This window comes from Cyprinus carpio, chromosome B22 (genome assembly GCF_018340385.1).
Source record: "Cyprinus carpio isolate SPL01 chromosome B22, ASM1834038v1, whole genome shotgun sequence".
NCBI lineage: Eukaryota > Metazoa > Chordata > Actinopteri > Cypriniformes > Cyprinidae > Cyprinus > Cyprinus carpio.
The window spans coordinates 4,023,367-4,040,858 of NC_056618.1; the positions used below are offsets into that span (position 1 = coordinate 4,023,367).

General features: G+C 37.3%; 1 pseudogene; it reads right to left on the bottom strand.

Annotated features, from left to right (window-relative positions):
- Positions 1-10,668: 10,668 nt before the first annotated feature.
- On the bottom strand, positions 10,669-14,127 carry LOC109064443 (annotated as a pseudogene).
- Between the last annotated feature and the right edge of the window lie 3,365 nt (positions 14,128-17,492).

Below are 17,492 nucleotides of genomic sequence, written 5' to 3' on the forward strand. Positions count from 1 at the left end.
GTGAGGTGAGTGGGGACGTCTGACAGCGCGAGGGAAGAGGAGAAGTGCATGAAGGCCGCTCACCTCTTCTGCTTTCCAGAGGGCATTCAAACTGTGAGTCCTTTGACCGATACAAAGAGGTGCACACCACACCACACACACTCATCGGCTGGTGTGGCCTGTAACCACAAACACGATCATTTCACCTTCGTGCTGTACACAGAAAAAAACACACAGACGCATCATTTCCAGTTGTGCACACTGTAAGCTGATAGGGAACAGCAGACGCATTAACCACAGAGCTGACTCTGATTTACCCCAACCCGTTATTGATTTCACCAAAAGGAAAACTGATAGGGACAAGCATTAACTCATATAACTCAGCAGATATATGACGGACTCTGAGTGAATCACTCAGGACAAATCCCCCACACCTTCCTCTGAGTGAATCTCTGACGGACTCTGAGTGAATCTCTGAAATGACTCTGAGTGAATCTGACTGACTCTAGAGTGAAATCCTCTGACTATCTGAGGGATCTCTGATGATCTAGGTGATCGGCTTCTGAGTGAATCTCTGCGCTCTGAGTGAATCTCTGCTCGACGGAATCTCTGAGTGAATCTCTGACCTGAGTGAAGTCTATAAATCTTTTGATTGAATCTCTGGCTCTGAGTGAATTCTCTGGCTCTGAGTGAATCTCTGTCTGACTCTGAGAGTGAATCTCGTGACTGACTCTGAGTGAATCTGGGATCTCTGGCTCTGACTGTGAATCTCTGACTGACTCTGAGTGAATCTCGATCTGATCGCAAGCTTCTCTGACACTGCCGTGAATCTCTGTCTGACTCTGAGTGAATCTCTGATGACTCTGAGTGTGAATGACTTGAGGCTCGACCTGAACGTCTCTGACTGACTCTGCAGTGAACTCTCGGTCTGACTCTGAGTGAATCTCTGACTCTGAGTGAAATCATCTCTGACTGACTCTGAGTGAATCTCTGACTTACTGATCTGAGTGAATCTCTGACTGACTCTGAGTGAATCTATGACTGACTCTGAGGGAATCTCTGGACGTCTGAGTGAATCTCTGACGGACTCTGAGTGGAATCCTCTGTCTGGACCTCTGAGTGATCTCTTGCTACTGACTCTGAGTGAATCTCTGACTGAATCTGAGTGGAATCTCTGCCTCTGAGTGAATCTGTGATTGCGTGAATTCTGTCTGGATCTGAGTGAATCTCTGGGGGGGGGGGGGGGGGGGGGGGGGGGCGACTCTGAGTGATCCTGTCTGACTCTGAGTGAATCTTCTGACTGACTCTGAGTGAATCGCGGACTGACCTGTAGTGAATGCTCTGATGGACTCTGGAGTGAATTCTCTGACTGACTCTGAGTGAATCTCTGGAGACCTCTGGGGGAGTTGTGAGATCTCTGACTGAATCTGAGTGAATCTCTGACCTGAGTGAATCGCTGGACTGACTCTGAGTGCATCTCGACTGAGTGAATCTCTGACTGACTCTTTGAGTGAATCTTGACCTGGACTTCTGAATGAGGGAATCTATGACTGACTCTGAGTGAATCTCTGGCGCTCTGACAGTGTTTTGAGTGAATCTCAAGTGAAAGGGGTGCAGCAGTTGTGTGTCACTGCTGTAGATCTGAGCGTCTCTGACGGTGTGTGTGTTTGGTCTTGATTGGTGTAACGCTGGTGATGGTTGACTCTCGTGCAGCGAGACGTTCTCGTTCGTTCTGACTGAATGGACGGCAGCCGGAGGAACGGATACTGCAGGAGACTGCTGGTGATACTTCATCATCACATATCAACCATCTTCCGAATAACAATTATAGTTAAATCCTAAGAATTAGTTTTAATGAGTACTGTGTTATTTTAAATATTCCGTCGTATTTAGTAAGTATAATGGATTCAAAAAATAAAAAATATTTGTAATTGATCTTTTTTTAATCGTTACAATGTTGTCATGTGGTCTAAATAAAGTTTTAATTGGAATATTTATTCGTATTATAATAATTTATTAACCTTTGAAATGTGTTTGTCACATACTTAAAAATATCACAGTTTAAAAAACACTAAATTTTCATGTAATATGATTTTACATACATTAAATATTCTAGTTTATAGTAATTATAATGATACAAAAGAGTTTAAAAGTGTTATAATTGGAAGAATTATTTTCATCAAAATAAAAATTTTAAACCTGTTTTTTATAATTATTATTTAGACAACATTTATTCTTGATATGCAAATATTGCAGAATATTTAAAAATACTAATGGTTTAAGAATAGTGAATATATTAATTTTTACGTTTTATTTAAATAACTGTCTGACCGTACGTGGTTTTTTTAATTGTTTTTCTATTCAGTACTCTAACGTTTAAAAATAGTTTGATCATACGAAACTTATGAAAAGATTGAAAAGTCATAAAATATTTCTAATGAAAACTTGTTTATCTTTTTATTTTATGTAAAATATAACACATTTGAAGAACGATTGAATAGAAAATATCTATTCTATACTTATATAGATATATGACATTATAATTGTAATGAGACAACCATTTTTCCTAGTAGAATTATCAGGTATGATAATTTGTTCTTAATATTTTTGTTAAAACACAAAATAAATATTAAACACTACTAATAATTAATAATTAATAATTATTAACCATGAGATAGTTTAGAATATTTATTAACATATTTGAGTATATATGTATTTATATATAATGTATTAGTTTTTACAATGACTGGACATAAAAGAGAGTAAAGAAGAAGCGTTTATAACGGAAAACTCATTTTAATGCTTTTAGCCGGCCGGCCGCGTTTCCGGAGGGCGTACTGCATCATCAGCCACTGTGGGGCGTGTTTCGGACTCTTCTCAAAGGTGAGACACACACCACCACCACACAACACACACACAACACACACCCCACACTCACATGCACATCTCTCTTTCTCTCCTCTCACACCACACACACACACACACACTCACTCTTACGCGTAATACTCTATGGCACAACACTCTCACACACACTCTGACATGCACTCTTACCCTCACACACACACATTCACTCTTTCTTACACTCACAAACACACACTTTCACCCAACACACACACACACACACACACACACAAACACACACACACACACTCTTGCGCAAACACTCTTGCGTGCACACTCACACACATAACTTTCACACACACACACACACACACACACACACACACACTCTTATGCGCGCACACACACACTCTCACGCACTCTTGCGCGAACACTCTTGCGTGCACACACACTTTCACTCACACACACACACACACACACACACACACACACACACACTTATGCACACACAGACACACTCACTCTTGAGCACACTTTAAATGCACAAACACACACACTCACGCCACACTTTCACCCACACTCTTACTCACTCATGCCACACACTCTTACTCTCACACACTTATGGCCTTACACACACACTCACTGTTGCGCAGTCTTGCACACTCTCACACACATACACTCACACATACTCTCTTGCTGTGCGTGCACACTCTCACACAAACTCTTACTCTCACACACTCTTACACTCACACATACACACACACTCACTCTCGTGCACTCTTACGTGCACACTTCTCACACACTTAGACTCACACACACCCTCTCTTGTGCTCTCGTGTGCACACTCTCACACAGTATTACTCTCACACACACGTAGGCCTTTACACACACTCACTCTCGTGCGCAGTCTTGCATGCACACTCTTGTGCACTCTCACACACACACTCTAACTCTCTCTCACACTCTCTCACACACACTCCTCAGCGCTGACTCCTGTGTGTGTTTGTGCAGATCTTCGACGAGGTGGAGAAGCGGCGGCAGATCTCTAAAGCCATGATCTATCCGTTCATGCAGAGCCTGCGGGAGGCGCCGCTGCCCTCGCCCGGAAACACCGTCACCGTCACCAGCTTCATCCCGGACGCTGGCACAGAGGTGTGTGTCGCTCTGATTCTGTGTGAACGCTAACGACTCAGATCTGATAACACCTCTGCTCTCCAGATCGCATCAGTCCCACAGCCTTGACGGCGAGTCCCTGGCCGAGCTGCCCGTCGACTTCCCGCTGCAGCTCTTCCGCTGCCTGAGCCAGCGAGGTGCTGATGGTGTTGCCCAGCCACCGTCATGCAGGCGACAAATCACATCTTCATCTGAGGAAACTCCAGGTGAGCAGCGCCAGATTTACTGCACTTCAGGCAGGCGTTTATTCATATTTATACAGGCACAATTGTGTCGTTACTGAACATCACATATTCATATTAGAATGTTTTAAAATACTGAACTTTAAAGTAAAGACCATTGAATATGCTTAACATTAACATTTCATATATTTAAATATTTTTTATTTAATATAGTTTTAATGATTAAAAGGAATACATAAAGGGTGAAACTTATTTTTATATTATTTCATAATAGAATATATTTGAAATATAATAGTTTAAAAATATAGTTGAATATGTACTATTTAACTATATATTACAAGTATTGGGTATGTAGTATTTAAAAGTATAAGAAGGAAAAACATTCAAACTTTTTAAAAAGCACAAAAAAATATGTTTTTAAAAAAAAGAAATGATTCATTTTTATAGATTTCCTTTTATAGTATTCATTTATATGTACACCACACTTTATATATATATATATATATATATGTTAATAATCAATATGTTAAATAAAAATACAAAATATAATGATATAAAAATAAAGAAAAATATTTAAAAAAACAAAACCATCCAATATGTAATATTTAGCCATGTATTATAGACAATAGTGGCCAGTAGCCTTAGCAATTTTTTATTTACAGCTGACATTTAAATATGATGAAATGACTTCATGTTAAAAAATGTTAAATTACAAAATACTAATTTTATGTAAAAATATAATTGTATGGTAGGGGTTAGAATGATTTCCAAAATGAAGCATCTTGAAATGAAAGCATTTTATAATTGTTAAATTAAAACATTTTATAATTATATCATGTTTTAAATAATTAAATTAAAACATTTTATAATTATATCATGTTTTAAATAATTATTCTTTAGACAATTTGTTAATTATATGGTTTATGTATTATTTATTACATCTAGATGAAACTATTTGAAATATTACTCTTATTATATTGATAATTAAAAACATTAAAATATATTATGTTTTTTATATTTTATAATTATAATATTAATATTGTAATATTTACAATTATTAAATAATAATTTTATAACTATTAAATGTATGAAAATAATTAAAATAGTAATGTACATAAAAATATCAGATATTTTATATGAATATTTAATATAATTATATTGCTTTTTAAATTTATTTTATAGTATTTAGTAATTATAATGATTAAAAATAAAGAAATTTTATAGTATTTAGTTGTTTTATTATTTTATGATTAATGTGTTTTTAATGTTTGTGTGTTTTTTTTGGAAATTTTTTGTTTGTTAATGTCCGCGCTGCTTGCTGCTCTGCTGCTTATCCGTTAGGTAGCCCAGCGGCACCGTTCGCCATCAATGTTCCCCGTTTCTGTCGGCGTGTGCCGCGCCCAGCGCCCGGCACCCGCTTCCTGCTGGGAGTCCAGAAAGGCACTGCTGGAGCAGCTGACAGACCACAGCGACGTCAGTCACTCACACACACACACACACACACACACACACACACACACCCTGCAGTCTGAACATGAGTGGCCATTGCGCCGCGAATAGAGGCATTTTACTGGTACATGTTGATGATTCTGTATTTGTCTCTCTCAGCGTGATTGTTGATCGCCGCCTGGAAGCAGAAACTGGTTCATTACCAGAGCCAGGTCTCTACCACACACACACACACACACACACACACACACACACACACACACACACACAGACTTTTTGATTTCATGCCGCCTCCATTAGAATTTCACGAGATGCAGGGCTACTCCTGTTTTGCACGTATTTCCATCCACACAGAAGTGCACTCAATGGCCTGCAGAAACCAGGCAGACTCTAAAAAGCTAATCCGCCAGGTCTGTTGCTGTGCGAGAACCCCAGCCAGTGAGGGATCCTGGCCCTAGGTTATGAAAAATAGCACCGTAATACTGATTAATGGCGTACTTAAAAATGTACTATACCTTATCATAAGTACTTTTTTATTTTTTTTGTGTAATGAGATTTACTACCCTATAAACTACATAGCAAACGCCATGAGGAATATAAAGCTTTAAAAACTTACAAATATAAAACCTTTGAATATATATATATATATATATATATATATATATATATATATATATATATATATATATATATATATACATTTAATAAATTATGACTCAAAAATAAAAATATTTAAAGTTTAAAGTAGAAAACATTTTTATATTATTTCATAACTGAATATTTGAAAATACTAAGTGTAATAATTGTAATATTTTATATTTACTACTCATATTTATTTAATATTCTGTGCATTTGAAAAGTGATGAGGAAAATATAAAAAATTTAAATGACAAAAAATGTTTTAAAGGATTTTGGTTGTTTTATTTTAATAATCATAGTTATGTTCACACATAATAATCGGTTATAATAAACTGTAAAATATAAAAGTTTCATATTAGAATATTTAATACTGATATAAAAATCTAATAAAATATGGAAATGGAAAATATTTAATATGTAACATTTAAAAAATATATGCATAATTACTCATGATACTCATGATTTATCTAAGAATTATTAGCTAATAATTATTAGATATGATCAAATATTCAAGTTAAAAATATAAATAAAAAAACAGTACTCTTTTATGTAAAATGTGATTTTAATTATAATTACTTTTAAATATTAAATTATAAGATTTTAGAAGTTAGAATTGGCTTAAAATGTTAATGAATAAAAATGAAAAAAATATATGTATAATTATAATGTTTATTATTTTTTTACTAGTATTTTCTTTATAGACTTTTTATTAAGTTTTTAATATGATTTATATATAATATGTAATTAATTTAATAATTATGAAATTACTTACTAAGTATTAGCTTTCAGTTCCCTACCTAGCAACCACATAGCAGCGTCCAGGAGTCCCCCCCTTAGCGATCATGTATTGATTTCAGATTGGAGGCGGGGAGTGCAGCTGCTGCCTGCTAAAACTGAAGGAGGGAGCTGCTATGCGCGGCTGTCTGCGCGTATAGCATTGGCGCCTGTGAGTTCAGCCTGATTGCAGCTTGCACGCCAACCACTTCCTGTCGAACCTTTGAGACCGGGAACCCCAGCTTGGATTCAACTGAGTCAAATATCAATCGCCGTGTGTATTATACTGTAAAAATAAGGAAGACATATCCGCCACATATTTATCGGTACATAAGCCAGCTATGACATCTCCATTCTAGAGACCCATTGAAATGTCACGCATCCTTCAACACAATATAAACATATAAAACAATCCCGGTTAACAGCCCTCTGACAGAACCTGAGTAACCTAATGGCCAGGCTTCGGCGGCTCCACTTCCTGTTGTTGTTGCTGTGCCCCGGTAGCTACAGGGAAGAGCCTGAACCGGTTGGAAAGTCAGGAGGCCTTCCTGTCCGTCTTCGTCCGGGCCGTGGGTCACTTCTACGCAACACTTCAGGAGGCTGCGGGAACTCGCGCCCGCTTTCACAAGAAGAGCTTCCTGAAGGCCGTGCAGCACAAGTCACATCGTGGACTTAGATCAAGCTCTTCATCCAGACACGTGATGTTCGATCTGTTCATTCAGGGAAGAGGGAAGCGCCAGGCCAACCCCTAACGGTACTAACACTCAGAAAAAGCACACCCAATCAGTTTTAAGAAGCCCGAGCATGTTTTACTGTCTGGAGAACCTCTTGAAGCGCACGAGTTCCTCAAACACATCTATGCAGCTTTATGGAACCTGAATTAAGACTATTTTGACTGATATCATGTGTTTTTGGGCTGCATCATCTCCGCTAACAGGGAACATTCTCTCTGAACTTTGGCAAATGTATGTGACCCTGGAACCACAAAAACCAGTCATAAGGGTCAATATTTTTGAAGTGAGATTATACATCATCTGAGGAGACTGAATAAATAATCTCTCCGGCTGATGTGTGGTTTGTTAGGAGGACAATATTTGTCTGAGATACAACTTATTTGAGAAAATCTATGGAATCTGAAAGGGAGCAAAAAAAAATCTAAATATTGAGAAAATCATCTTTAAAGTTGTTCAAATGAAGTTCTTAGCTATGCATATTACTAATCAAAATTTAAGTTTTGATATATATATTTCACGGTAGGAAATTTACTAAATATCTTCATGGAACATGATCTTTACTTAATATATCCCTAATGATTTTGGCATAAAGCAGAGAAATGTCATTATTTATGAAGCATACAATGTATTTGTTGTCTATTGCTCATATATATATATATATATATATATAGCAGCAGGATATAGCGCAGAGACTGCACTGCTTCTTCAGGGTCAACCGCCAAATGTTCTTCCAGTAAATGTAAATTAAAATGTTTGTAGTGTGCTCTTCAAAAAAAATGTTAACAATGTTCTCAAAAACGTTAAGCGAAAATGTTACCTGACTTGTTTCCAGAACGTTCAGAGAACATTTAAAAGTAAATAATATATAACACAAGTAACAATGTCTCACAAAATGTATAAATGGAATGTTAAGCTAACGCCCGAGCGTAACCACGAAAAATATGTTTTTAAAGCGTTTAAAAACATTTAAACATTTGAATGTCGAATTTTTCAACATCTCGAAATATTTACTACTGGTAAAGTTAGCAAAACATTCTTGGGGTGAAGCTGGCGTTAGCCAGAAGGCGCTCGCAGCCAGACTATGCATAGTTTGAGTGGATTTGTTATATAAACATGCAACGCGAACTTTGGTGGTTTTAAAAATTTCCGAGATATCTGAGTGAGGAGAATCGTAAGATATAAACTTCATAATTCTGAGTAAAGTCATAATTGTGAAAAAAACAAAAGTCAAGACCGTGAGACTAAAAGTCGTTATTGTCTTTTAATTTTATTCATTTCAGCTCGTGTAAAATAAAAAAGAAAAACAGGAGGCCGTGAGGCAGCAAGCTCAAATTCTCAAAAGAAAAAAAAAAAAAGAAGTCAGAATTGCATTATATTTTGCAGTCGGTTGATAATGTTATCAGCTGGTAAAACAAAAGTTTTCAATAAATGATATATACGGAAATGTGAGCAACGCATGTTCCCCCTGACTAAAGCGTTCTGCACGCTCGCAAAACACTTTCATTATTATCACTGTAGCTGTTTGATAAATCTGTCTCTTGCATGCATTGTATCTGTTGTTTATGATGTCATTCAGCGATATCTGTGAATTTGTGTCTGTGCCATTATTGTTTCTGATCTATAATTCTGTGTTCTCCTGTAGTGTTCTTTTCACAGGAAGTTGTTGGAGTATCACGAGATGAAGAAGAAGGAGAAACTGAAGGCGGGATGGGTGTGGTGGAGTGTGGTGCTTTAGGATGTCTTTCACATTCGTCTGTCAGACGGTCTCAACCTTTCCTTATTAAACATGCTTTCAGGCGTCTTTCCCCAATATTTAATCCTCCTGTTTATTCGATACGGCTGTTTTAACATAATAACATATAAAGTGAACTGATACATGTTACTTTGAGAGTACCGTAAGTGTAAGATTTGAAACAGGATCATGTCCAGCTCATATTTGTCCTTATTAAAGTATTGAAAGTATGGGAATTATTCAGCTTCAGTGTTATTTTCATTATTGTTTCATGTTTGTGTGTTCCTCGTTATTTCAGTGGTGATTCTCATTTAGTGTAATTTTTGTAGTATTGCAGTCATTACAATAAACATTATATTTAAATCATTTAAAAAGAATTTTATGGATTTTAATTCATATTATTTTTTTAAATTGGGATTTTATTGTATTCTTTTCCCCTGATGAAATATGAGCCAGAAATGTTCTTTTTGCATAAAACTCATCCACCAATAACCAACTTTAATAACGTAATCAGAGAAGTTAGGTGTTTTTAGTTATGAAAAACAATGCATATTTCTAGAACAAAAGAACAGACTATAAAACTTGTCCTACATGTTTACAACATAAAACTAATCAAGAAGTGTAACATACCGGTTCCATAAAACAAGTTTACACAAATAAGCCAGGCTTATATCAAACTATTTTGAACCGGAAATAACTGACAATAAGTTCCAGACTAACTATTAAGCCTGGGGCCTGTACCTAAAAACAAGTTTACATAGAATAGCCAGGCTATATCCAACTTATTTTTGAAACCAAATAACTGACAATAAGTCAGACTACTGATATAAGCCCTGGGTCCTGTAAACCATAAAACATTTTAGACAAATAAGCAGATTATATCCAGTTAGTCTGACTTATTGTTGAACTAATAACTGACCATAAGTCACCAGACTAAGACTGAATCAGCCTGGGGCCTGTTCCTCAAACAAGTTTACAAAAATAAGCCCAGCTCTATCATTTATTCCGACGTATTTTGGAACTAATAATCCGCCTTATATAAGCCCTGCTATTTGTAACCTTCTGTTTTATGAAACAGGCCCCTGCTGTATTAGATTAATAAACGCAATACTTCAAGCATCATTATAGAAGGTTGTGTAAATGTTGTACAAACGTTGTCTAAATGTTAGTATGAAGTTTCCAAAGCTTGGAGTGTCCTCTGCTGGAGCCTGGCAGTCTCTGCACCTTTTCTGGGAGCATCTTCTCTCCTCGTCCAATGCTTCCGGCGAGCAAGCGGTAGACTGTCTCCGAGCGCCGAGAGTGTTGTGGAATCGTACAGGTGTTTCGCTCTGGAGCTCTCCTCCACGCTCTGCGATTTGTTGTTCTGGAGATGAGAATCAGATAGAGGTTTGTATCTTTTGTTGAATGTAATATGGATTGAGCTGGTTCACTGATTGCATGTAATCTGGATTACGCAATCGGATTACCATTTTAACCTTTTCCTCGCCCGCCAAGCATTTTTTGAAAAAGTATCCATCCACTGTTTTTGCTGATTTTTACTAATATTTCATGGTTTCCAGGAATATGTTTGTTGCAGGGAATATCTAAACATGCATTCAAAATAAAAGATATGACCCTCTATACTTTACACAAAATAATTCCGTTTTTATTCTAGCCTTCAAGCATTGCTTTTTTTATATCACCATTATCACTTATAAGCGGTTAGTGTTGAAGATTGCATTAACATTATTTTTCATATGCACATGCATAATATGATGAGATGCGCTTCGTTTCTGTGGTCTTCCTGGGGGTCTGTTCCATAAAAACGAGTTTACCAGATAAGCCCAGGCTTACTTCAGTTATGTCGGACTTATTGTCAGATTGATTTGGTTCTAAATAAGTTGGAGACTAAGCTTGAAAAAAAGGCCTGGTCTTAATTGAGCCTGTCTAGTTTTAGGGAACAGGCCCCAGGTCTCTGTCTATGTCTTTCAGGAGATGTGTAATAGCGCCCCCTAGACTATAACAGAGGAAACACGGAAAACCCAGGAAAATCAATGTGAAAACAAGACAGGTCAAAAGTTAATCCAAAAAGTAAAACTAATATTCCCTGAATGTGTCAATGTAATAAATTACGTCTACTGACTACAATTTCTGTCATGTAATCTGGAATCAGTAAACGGACTACATTTGTAAGTAATCCACCAGGCTCGTAGAAGACACGTCAACAGGTTTCTAGCCTTCGCTGTGAGACTGCTTTACCTTGAAGTCTCGTATGTAGGTGAGGAAGAAGCTGAGGGACGGACAGCGCGAGAGACCATTCGGAGATGTTGTGCTGACGATGTGCGGCGTGAAACCCTGGAAAAACAAAAACCAGCGCAATCAGATCCTCTACTCAACACGCAAATCCTCGCAGTGATAATAACCACACTCACCAGTCCTACGGGCGTCCAGTGCAGAGCTCTGGTTGACCTCGGTTCCTGACAGAGTCCAGTACATGATGACCGATGACACGAACACTGGGCGAATCAAGGAAGCAACTGACCAACGCTTAAATTAATTAATTAGAGCACGAGGGTGGATTAATTAATGACAGAATGTTCCATTTTTTGGGTGAACTAATCGGTTTAAAGGATACTGCCTGATGATGCTGGAGAAGGTCCAGATGCAGACGCTCAGCCGCGTCCAGAAGATGGTTTTGCTGTGGATGTGCGGCTGCATGCGGTACGATAGCAGCGTCTGGACCAGGATGTACAGAGCGCCCACGCCGAACGTCAGCATGGCGCCCACCAGATGCATCGCGAACAGAGTTGTTTTCTGGGAAAGACACGGGACACACTTAATGTTCGGTGCAATTAACATTTTAATTGGAATGAATGGCTGTAAATCAGTCTGTTTAGACCGACACAAATATTGCCACCAATGCAACTTTTTTGTACATTGGTGAAGAGAAATATCAAATGCAAAAATCGGACTGACTTTTTATGCAAATCCAGTGCAAAAAACTATTTATTGACATGCTATCAATGCAACGATGGAAATTTTGTTTGTGTGTTGGTCTGAACAGACAGAACGAATGCAAAAATTAGACAAAACTTAACTGCCAACATTTGATGCAAAAATTGGCAGTGCGATAAACAGTTTAATTTGAACGATTGCGTCTGAAGAATATTCGCATGCCGCCAATGCGACAATGCAATGTTTTTTTTTTTTTGCGCATTGGTCTGAACAGACAAATTGAATGCGGAAAATTGGACTCACAATCTTTATGCTAAAATAAACATTTTAATTTGAATGAATTTAAGACTGACAAACTTTCACACGCCATCAATGTTTTTTTTTTTGCATTGGTTCAAGTTGAATGCAAAAATCAGAATTTTCATGCAAATATTTGTGTGCGTTCATTATGCTGTCATAACATGTAATTCGAATGAACAGCTGCTGCGTATGTGCAGACCAGTCTGCAAACATTCCCATGCTGACAATGCATCAGATTTTTTAAGCTCTCTTTTTGCGACATTCGTTTGGTGCAAGAATTCGGTACAAATAAAAAATTTTTTTATTTGAATTAATGTCTGTTAATGCTTCGGTTTCGAACAACACAAACATTTGCATGCATCAATGCGACAGATTACAAATCGACAAATCGAATGTGTAACTTCTGACCTAATTTTAATTGCCGAATGCACCTTTCAGTGTGAACAGGTTTTTTCATGCTCAAAAACAATCAAAGTTTACGTGTGTGGGTGTTTGGGAGTTTGCGAATGTCGAGCGAACTTCCGCAGCCCAGAACGAAGCCAATCTGATTTGAGCAGGTTCAGACGAGTGTCGTTTCACATCCATGAGGCTTGAATCTGCTTATAGCGCACGTACATAGTAGCGACACCTGCAGGAGACACACGGCATTACATCACTGGAACAGAGTGAAAGGCCACACCCCCACATCATCATAACATGTGTCTTCATGCAACACACACCCTTCCCGTACAGTCAAAAACCAAAATTTATTCAGACACCAGATATAATTTTACATACTTTTTTACTAGTAGGTGCAGGATCCACTATAGTTAATTTACGTAAGTGAGGATAGCAAAATAAAGTGACATATTACACCCAAAAGGTCTTCATACAGTGGACTAACAGATTATTACGTTTTTCTTTAATTGCCAGTTGCCTTTTTTTACACCACATGACTGAAACTAAATGAAGCTCTGCTTGGTAACTGGTGAGCTAATTTGGTATTATCTATTGTGCTGACGTGCTATTCAAACCGAATTCATTACATCTTCGCGTATTTTTGTGTCAGTGTAAAGTTAGGAGTCATAATTGTGAGGTCATTCAGTACCTAGAAAGGCAGACACGTTCAGCATGAGTCCAAACACGCATCGCTTGCTCCGACGCGACCCGTCCCCGTGTCACTGTAAAGTACAAAACCAAGGTCATTCGGAGGTCAGAGGTCATTCGGAGGTCCTAGGTCACGCCGTCACAGGGGGAGGGGGGGGGGTCTGTGCTCACCTGATGTAGGGCACCAGCGGGTCCACGTGTCTCAGGATGACGGCCGTGATGTAAGCGAAGATGAAGGTAGCGGCGGTCCAGGTGACCAGTGCCGCGGGCAAGACGCACAAGCCCTCCTGAAACCACCACATGCCTGAAAACACGCCTAAAAACACGCCAGAGATCATCAGTCAGCCGTGCTTTCCTCCGCGCTCACCGCAGCAAGAGCGTCATGAGGGAGCTTCTGCTTTTCACTTCTGCCGTGAGACAAATGTTAATAAAAACATTCTCACACTGAGACTAGAGAAAAGAGTCAAATAAAGAAAGCTCCAGGGTTATTGTTAGCTTGATAAAACCGTTTAGATATGATCCCAGCTAATAGAGAACACATTCTTCCAGTAACATTATCTGGGGCCTGTTCCGTTAAAACAAGTTAAGCCAGGCTTATTTCAGGTCAGTCTGAACCAAACCCACTGACAGTGAGTCTAACTGAAACAAGTTTTACGAAACAGGGCCCTGGGGACAGTTGCCTAAACTTAAGGATGTGTCTTAAGAACAAGAGGAAATCAGTCCTACTTCTCAAATACAGACAGAAAGAACAATCTAGCTGAGTTTTAAAAGTTATGACCAGTCTTTACGAAGAAAAGAAAAAAATAGATGAGTATCTTTTAAGACTAGTCTAAGTTGGCCCCCAGTCTTTATGCAGTTTGCCCCCATATGTGTTTATATATATACACACGCGTTACTTTCCTGAACGATTTAGATCACTTTTTAACTGTAACTATTGTTTCAGAGTAACGTTACCATGTTTGCGCGGGTTCTGTAACGTTTAACTATTGTTTCAGAATAATATATAAAACTTTAAAACGTTCAAAAAAGTGACGTTTTGAACGTTTAGAGAAACGTTCTTATATTTTTGATCGCTTGAGTAACGTTTACCACTGTACGTGCATTTATTGTAAGGATATTTTATAATGGTAACGTTGCGTGCTTAAATCGTACAAGTATTTTGAGAGATCTTAAGAATAAACAATAAAAGTGGAATTCAACACAGATTTCTTTAGTTTCGCTTTCTGTTCCAAACAAAGAGATTCTGATTTTAAACCACGGGTTATGTTGTATTAAACGCTTTTGTATTTGCTTCTGTCAAATGTGTATGTAATGAGATTTAAAAATAAATCATATTTAAGATCACATGATGATGTCAGTGAAGAAAAGCTTGACGCGAAGTTACCTGTCAATCAAACAGAACGATCGCGCTTCAGTCTGAAGAGGCATTTTAGATCTCCACAGAATGACTAGTTTCATTCTTTAATGTCTTTATAGTTTTGTGTCCTTTTATCCGTGTAGTGCTCATTTAGTTCATTTTAGTGCTGTTTATCTTCCGTGTCTCGCGCGTCAACTCTCGCCGCTCGTTTCCGATCAGACTCACGAGACCCGCGGGAAAAACCCGGATGTGGAGCTGCTTTTGGCGGGTCGCCAGCGCGGGAGAAATCCCCCTCAACTCTTAGTATCCACACAGAGACATTTTTAATTTATTTAAATGCAATCTTTCGGTTTTTATTTTTGGATTGTTTGACTATTTAAAAAACAATATTTTGTTCATTACATGAACACAAAACTGGCACTAAATCTGTCTTCATGCAAAGTTGATTTAGGAGTACATATAACTTCCATACTACTGTTATTTTAGTATTTTTTTGATAGTTTGATGTTTAAAAGTTAATGATGAAATTAATGTGATTAATTTGGTTTTTTATTTTATTAATTGTTTGTTTTTTGAATGTTTTGATCACTAACATCAAAACAACAGTCAAATCGGACAAGAATATGTCACAATATTGTAAAGATCCTATTACATTCAGCTGTATTTTATTTGTAAGTCTGTGGCCTATTTGTACAATATATTTACATGTTCTATAAGCTTTGGGTAAGTACAACAAAAACAAACACCAGTTATCATAAATATAGCAATCTTTATTTTACAGGTGCTTTTATTCAAAAGTCAGAGCAATGTTACAATCAAACCAACAGTTTGTTACGAGTCAGAAACAGGCGGTTTTTACATCACTGGAAATATCGACTGAATGCGTATGTCATGACAGAAAAAACTAAACAAACACAGATATCATCGGACGTTTCCATCCAAGAGATTTAATGAGCGCTGTCTGTCGTTAAAGTGGAAGAACTCCCAGAAAGGATTTGGCAACAAGCGACGTCTAACGAAACGAATCAAAGCTTACGATTAAGTGTGAACACACTAACATTCATACTGCAGAAGACGAAGAATACGACATATTTAATATCTCTCACACTGGATGTGATGAAGATATGGAAGAACTGCAGACGATGAAGCGGTAAAACAGAAATTCATAAAGTGGAAATCAAGAGCTCCTCGCCAAAGTTTAATCTGCGAATAAAAGATCGTTAATAACATCAATTGCACAAACTTCGTTTCAACTTGTTTTCTGGGTGGCAGCATCGAGCTGTTTCTACAAACTACCATTTATTATATCTTTATTTATTTATTTTTATATTATATGAATCGCCTGAGAGGGACGTTTAGAAATAAAGAATTCGGGGAAAAAAAAAACAGCATGCAAATGTCAAAACTTTATATTTAAGGCAACTGTTCACGTGTGTGAAATACTTAAATTAAAAACCAACACTAATCAGTGATGATTAACAGATCGATTCACGAGATACTTTGGGAAAAATCGTCATCAGTAATAAACTTTAGTGAACATTCGAAGAAAATTCAACGTACAACTTCAACTCAAAATTTGGTGCAAACATAAGCAAATTATTCAGGAAGTTGGCAACGCCGCAGGAAAGACAAAGAAGACACCTTTAAGTTTGTTAAAATGTCTTCGAACTTTCTGCGTCCAAAATACTTCCAGAAGAAACTGATTCTTGGCATTTTTGATTTTAACGTCTGAAGATTTAAGACATAACGAAGCAAAGCAAAACAGGGTGAATCTCAACAAATGTCTCATATTTCAGTTCTAAATCAAAAGAAATTATATTTTAGAACTACTATTATTTCTACGACAAATTCTTAATCCCAAAAAAATGGTAAATATTATTTAAATTTTAAGCACAAAATGGCAGTATTTTCGTATTAAAGTATATTTATACTGATTGTAATACTACAAAAATACCGTATTATTGTATTTAAATTGTTGTTAAAATAATGTGCTGAATTTTTATTTTATTTTATTGTCCTTCTAAATATATTTCCTTTTAATTTTAGTGCGAAACATGACATTGTGAGATTGACCCAGCAGGCACAGCGTGAGACACGACGATCTAAACGAATGAAAACTCAACACAAACCAGCTAAAGACTGTGATTTCATTCAGGGACGAACCAATAAATTAAGTGCTTTCCACCTAAAACCAAACGAAACATCCTACAGAGAAACCATAAACCAGTTGACGATGAAACGGAGTGATGAGGGGAAAAATACAGCCCGATTATTTCACAAAAGATGGAGCTAAACACAAAATACAGACGCTC